We start from the raw sequence: 5,949 nt of genomic DNA, 5'->3' as shown, positions 1-5,949 counted from the left end.
ACGCGTGGCCTCCACCGCGCGTGCGCCCTGTGTGTCTGCTGGCCGGGAACACGGGGCCTCCACCGCGCGCATGCAACCTGTGTGTCTGCCGGCCGGGAACACGGGGCCTCCACCGCGTGTGCGACCTGTGTGTCTGCCAGCCAGGTCACATCTGCCACGGCATGTGATCTGTGTGCCTGGCACAGGACTGACCACATAATAGGTGTTCCCAAAATGTTAGTTAAATCTTTGTTTTTTTTTGAGAGGTTTTTGCTATAGGGCGTGTGCACTCGCCAGACAGACAGAGAGATACAGAGAGACAGAAAGTGAGAAATCACCCCCCCGGGGGGATGGCCACACCACAATCCCTTCTCCTCCCAGAATCTTGGGCATACACGCACACACACCTGGCGTGAGTTTAAGCCACTGGGTCCGGGACTCGAACCGCGGTCAACTCCGTGGGAGTCCAGCGACATAGCCATTACACTAACTGCTGGTCCCACAAAATGTTAGTTAAATCTGAACCCTATTTCAGTAAGAAGTGTACCATTCATCAGGGCTGACTGCGGTGACGATGAAGGCAGTCGGGTGACCCCAAGGACAGCCTGGGGAGGGCAGAGCTGCGTGCAGCAGCCCTGATAGGCTTCATCCTCCCAGAGGGCCTGGGAGCCAGAAGGATGGTCTGTTTGCAGGCTCGGTGAAGAGCCAGCTGCCCTCGCCTCCTTTGCGGAGCTCTAATGACCTGCCTGGAGCTGGACACGGGGGACTCTGCAAAGCCTGGTCCTCCGCCGTGACTCATGGCTCTGTCTCGCGGGGCATCCTTAATAACAACATGATACACCAGGCCCCTAAAGCACGTAGTAGGTCTTGAACAGCCTGGAACTCTGCAGGCCAGGGCTGTGACACAGGCCCTGTGGGGCTGAACGATCAGCCAAGCAGTCCTCCCTCTGCCCTGGAAGGGCAGCTTTCCCTCTTACCCAGGTTCCCAGCATCGCTTGTTCAGGGTGGACTGAGGCCAGACACTGCCGTTCTCGGCACCCCAGTCCGTGAGGGGTGGGTAAGCCGCCCTTCTCACACCAGTGACAGGGCATCTGGCTCAGGTCTAGACAGAGCAGCCCCACACTGGTGTGGTCTGTGCAGCTGGCGCCGTGCCCAACGCGGAAGTAGGAGGGGGGAAGGAGAGGCCCTACTCGGTCTAAGCAAGGGCCGAGCTGCCATTCCTGTTCACACACCAGCATTGCACATGGCCTGGCTTCACTCCTGGGCTCCCCGATCGTCCTGGCCGTTTTCTCCAAGCCATTTTTCCCTCTTTTTTCCCTTTTCTTTCCCCTTCCCCTAAATAAGCCCTTTTCCTTGTTTATATATTATTTTTTATAGAGAGATTTTTTTTTGAGAGGTTTTTGCAATAGGGCGCATGCACTCGCCAGACAAAGACAGAGAGACAGAAAGCAAGAAATCACCCCCGGGGGGGATGGCCACGCCACAATCCCTTCTCCTCCATTCTCCTCTCGGGATCTTGGGCACGCACACACATGCACCCGGCATGAGTTTTAAGCCACCGGATCCGGGACGCGAACCGCGGTCGACTACATGGGAGTCCAGTGACATAGCCATTATGCCAACTGCTGGTCCCTATAGAGAGATTTTTGTGATAGGGCATGCACACTCACCGACGAGACAGAGAGCGAGCAATCACCCCAGGGGATGGCCACACCTCAGTCGCTTCTCCATTCTCGGGATTCTGGGCAACGCAGGCACTCGTGCCCGGCGTGGGTTTTAAGCCGCCAGGTATGGGACTCAACCATAGTCAACTGCGTGGGAGTCCAGCGGCATGACCAACGTGCCATCTGCTGGAGGACGACATCCTGAGAATTCAGAGCCCCGTGGCCATCGTTCCAAATGCAGAGCTCTGGGTTCTCTAGCAGAGACTTCCTAGAAACCCTGGTTTCCTGCTGTTCCCTGTCCACCTAACGTCCTGAGAACCTTGCCGACGGGTCACTTCTCCCGGGCCCACTGCGTGGCGAGCCCTGGGCGAGTCTCCACGTCTGTCAAGTTTAGAAATCGTAGTCCAGCTTAGCCATCATCATCCCCGCTTCACAGATAGGGAAGCTGAGGCTCAAGAACCCTGGAAGCTATTTGCCCAAGATCACACAACCAGGCCACCCCTTTTTTTGAAAAGTCCCTGATGGGTGCCGGCAGGTGGCGTGGTGGTTAAGGGTGCTGGACTCCCACGTGGCCGACTAACTCGAGTCCTGGACCTGGCAGCTCACTTTCTCACTTTCTCTCTCTCTCACTCTGTCCTTCTCTAGTCAAATGAAAATAAATAAAGTTAAATAAAATAATTCTTTAAATAAATAAATAGTTCTTTTAAAAAACAGAAGTCCCTGGTGTAGACATAGTCTACAGTGATAGTCATCTCCAGCGGTTTTTGAAAATGAGTCGGAGTATAAAGTAGGAGTCAGAGGAAAGGGTGAAACTGGGCAGGCCCCCCCCACCCGAGGGAAGCCAGACGTGCCACCTGTGCCCCTCCGGGTGTCCTGGGGCTTCACCCAGTCGTTGCGGCGCTCTTGTCTGCCTGCCGCTAGCTCGTGATGATGCTGGACAGCCCTCGGGGGCAGTCCGTCTGTCTCAGGCTGGGCGGGCTTTGGGGCGCAGGGCTGGGACCTGAGCCAGCGGGGCATTCTCCCTGCAGGACACTGGTCATTCCCAGGGGATTTCTTCTTTTTGACAGTCGATGTCAGTGTTGAAAACCAGAACTCTTTGGTGGTGCCTGGGTTTTCAAAAACAATTCGAATACTTTGGGGAGTTGGTGTTTGTCTGGGCTCTGCTGAGAGCCCTTCGTGGTGGCCATGCTGGTGGGAGCGCAAGCAGAGCCCAGTGATTTGGGGACTTAACCAGCACCCGATCTTCGAGGGCCTGCCCGGTGCTGGGCACAAGCACCCAGAGGAGGTCACTCTGTGGTCTCCGCCCTCCTGGAGGCCCTGACAAGTCCAGGGATAGCCCCGCGGGGCAGGGGCAGTGCCTTGATGGGCTCTCGTGAGAGCGGCCGTGCTGTGTGGGCAGAAACGACACGGGGGGAGATGGGGTGAGCAGTGTCCGTGCAGAGGGCCTGCTTGGCGCCGTTACATGTGGGAGAGCCCCAGGAAGGCGGGGCATGGTGTGTCCCCAGCCCGCCTGTCGAGGGCCTGCCGTGCCCTTGTGTGGGTCAGGAGACGGAGGCCCTGCTGCAGCGTGCCCGGAGGGCACTGGTCTGGGCAGAGTCAGGCCCAGACCCGCGTCCTGTCTCGCTGTCGTGCTGCCTTCACGCATGCTGTGGGGTCCAGCCCAAGCCCTCCCGCACTGCACCCGCATTCATGCCTCGAAGGTGCAGCCTGAGGTGCAGCTCCCAGGAACCGGCCGGCAAGGGTCTGGCCTTCCCCCGGGAGGCGGAGGGGAGCAGGGATGGCACAGTTGGACTGCGACCCGGGAGGGTTCATCAGAGCTACCTGCGCGGGCTCGTCCCACCTCTGCCACTGAGAACTGGAGTGAGGGACTCCGGTTACACTTCAGCGACAGGAGCGGTTGGCAGAGTCCACGGCCCCGCCTGTGTGCGCATCAGGCCTTCACAGCTCCTGCTGTGAGTGCCCAAAGCGACGAGGCGCAATGGCGAGCGCGTGACCCAACCCCCTGGAGGTGAGATGCAGGATCGTGAGTGGAGGCTGGCCTGGGCACCCGGCCACCGCCTTGTCTCTTTCAGGGAACATGAAAGTAAAACCTGCTCGCTCTACCCGTTCTTTCCTAACGGACGCTCTTTCCCACCCAGACGCGCCCTCGGCGTCCTACCCGAGATGAGGCGGCAGCCGTGATGCTGCTCTAAGGCCCCCCCCCCCCCCCCCCCCCCGCCATGGGAAGCCAGGTCAGACTGCTCTCCCATCCCAGCCTCGTTCTCACCGGAGGCCTCCATGGAGCCGTGGTGCGGCCCGAAGTCTGCCGGCGGCTGACCCTACCATAGCCAGAGAGGCTGGGCGGTGCAGGCAGGGACGGCCTGGAGCAACCCAAGCAGCAAAGCCAGCAGCTCCCTCCACCAGTGTGGACGGGAAATCCTAGCCGAGGAGAGCAGGGAACCTGGAAGGCCGGGAGACGGTTTCTTTGCAAGCTCCAGGTAGACCCTTCGGAGTCACCTCAAGCCTCGTCCCCTTCAGTTCAGAACAGTTGTGCTCAGGAGCCAGAAGCTGAGTCCTTAGTGGAGGGGGCAGGGTTACTCTGAGGCAGGGGCTGCGCCTGGCCCCCAGGAGCCAGGGAATAGGTGCGCTTTGCTGTCCCCCAGCCCCGCCGGGTGAGCACTGACTGCCCCGAGGGCGACTGCCCCGACACCAGGGCCTGGGTGCCTCACTGCGCCTCTGCCTCTGAGTGGCCGTCGCTCCGGGGGCTTCAGACTGGGAAGCAGCAGCAGGAGTCCCTCTCCCTCACCCAGAGCCCTGCGCCCGATCTCGGCTCTGTGCGGAGCAGGAGACGAGTCTCTATGGCCAGTGAGTTTCTCCCTGCCTGCCCCGCCATCACGCAGAACACGCCAACCAGCTTGGGGCGATTCCAAGCAAGATGGAGGGGAGTGTCCATGGGCACCCGGTCAGCGTGGAGGCGGGCAGGGCTGGCAGTCACCCTGCACAGCGGATCCAGCAGACCGGCCCCCTTCCTGGGGCCCTGGCCTCCATCCCCCTCAAAAGGCTCTTTCTTCTGCCTGCGCTCGTCTCCCCGAGACTGGTTCGGCATCCCAGGTGTGCAGTCCCAGCCTCAAAGGAGCCATTGTGACCTTATCCAGTCTGGGATCTGTGGCCTGGAGACAGCGGCATCCCTCAGAGTTGCATGGTGCCGTCATGCTCCGGGGACGGCCATGCTGGGGAGCTGGGGAGCAACCCCTGGCAGGTCTGCTGTTTACAGAAAGAAGGAAAGGTGAGGGGGTGGGGCGGGGAAGGAAGAAGAGAAAGAAAGAGACTTGCACGTGACAGAGAAAGCGCCCCCCAATGGATGCTGCCGTGCTGCAGTCCCTTCTCCAGTCCACCCCCCACCCCACCCCCACCCAACCCCGGCAGGCTTTGGACACCCAAGGTGGTTTTCTTTGTTTATTTTCTGAAGACTTGAGGCCAAGATTTGAATCTCAAGATCAGCCCCTTGAGATCCAGCTTCCTTAACCACTAGATGGCCAGGCTGGCCCGAAGCTCTGTATTGTTAGTGACAGAGGTAACTTAGAGACATTGTTGCTTGACCTCCCTCAGAAGCCCTCAAGTGGGGCTCGGGCTCACGCATCGATGCCAATGGCGAAGACGCTGGAGGAGGAGTGACCGCAGCCCTGGGAAGTCGGTGGGAGTCAAGTCCCAGCCCCCAGTGGAGAGAGAGGGCCTAGAGTGAAGAAGCTTGTGGGGGGGCTGCCATTCTGGGGCGGAGCGTAAACCAAAGACCCCCAGCTCTGCATCAGTCCCCCTCAGCCAGGCCCCTCAGCTGAAGGGGCAGCACTCCAGGGGTGGGTGGCAGTCACTGGAGTGCTTTCTGGGTGAGGCAAACCTCATGTTCCTCCTGGGGCCAGCAGAAACCCCGCCTCCCCCACACCTCTCCCCAGCCTCCTCCCTACCTCTCCCCTGTTAGGGCCTGGCAGGGCAATACTTTAGCCTAAGGTGCCCAGAGTTCCTCTGTAAGAAACCCCTGGGGAGACCAGCAGTTGGTTTAATGGCTGTGTCACTGGACTCCCATGTAGTCGACCTGAGTCCCGGCCCGGTGGCTTAAACTCAGGCTGGGTACGTGTGCGTGCGTGCCCAAGATCTCAAGAAAAGAATGGAGGAGAAGGGATTGCAGCGTGGCCATCCCCATGGGGGGTGATTTCTCTCTTTCTGTCTCTCTGTCTTGCTGGTGAGCACACGCCCTATAGCAAAAACCTCAAAAAAAAAAAAAAAAAAAACTCCCTCGGGAGCACGAACCCCAGGTGGGGTCTCACTGCAA

General features: G+C 59.6%; 1 protein-coding gene across 2 annotated transcripts in view; it reads left to right on the top strand.

Annotated features, from left to right (window-relative positions):
* MECR (mitochondrial trans-2-enoyl-CoA reductase) overlaps positions 1-5,949 on the top strand; it is a 28,148-nt gene that overhangs the window by 3,889 nt on the left and 18,310 nt on the right. The window lies entirely within an intron of this gene.

Source organism: Tupaia chinensis, unplaced genomic scaffold (genome assembly GCF_000334495.1).
Source record: "Tupaia chinensis unplaced genomic scaffold, TupChi_1.0 Scaffold143646_1, whole genome shotgun sequence".
Taxonomy (NCBI): domain Eukaryota; kingdom Metazoa; phylum Chordata; class Mammalia; order Scandentia; family Tupaiidae; genus Tupaia; species Tupaia belangeri.
Note: the sequence above shows the minus strand (reverse complement) of the source record. Positions and strands in the feature narration are given on the sequence as shown.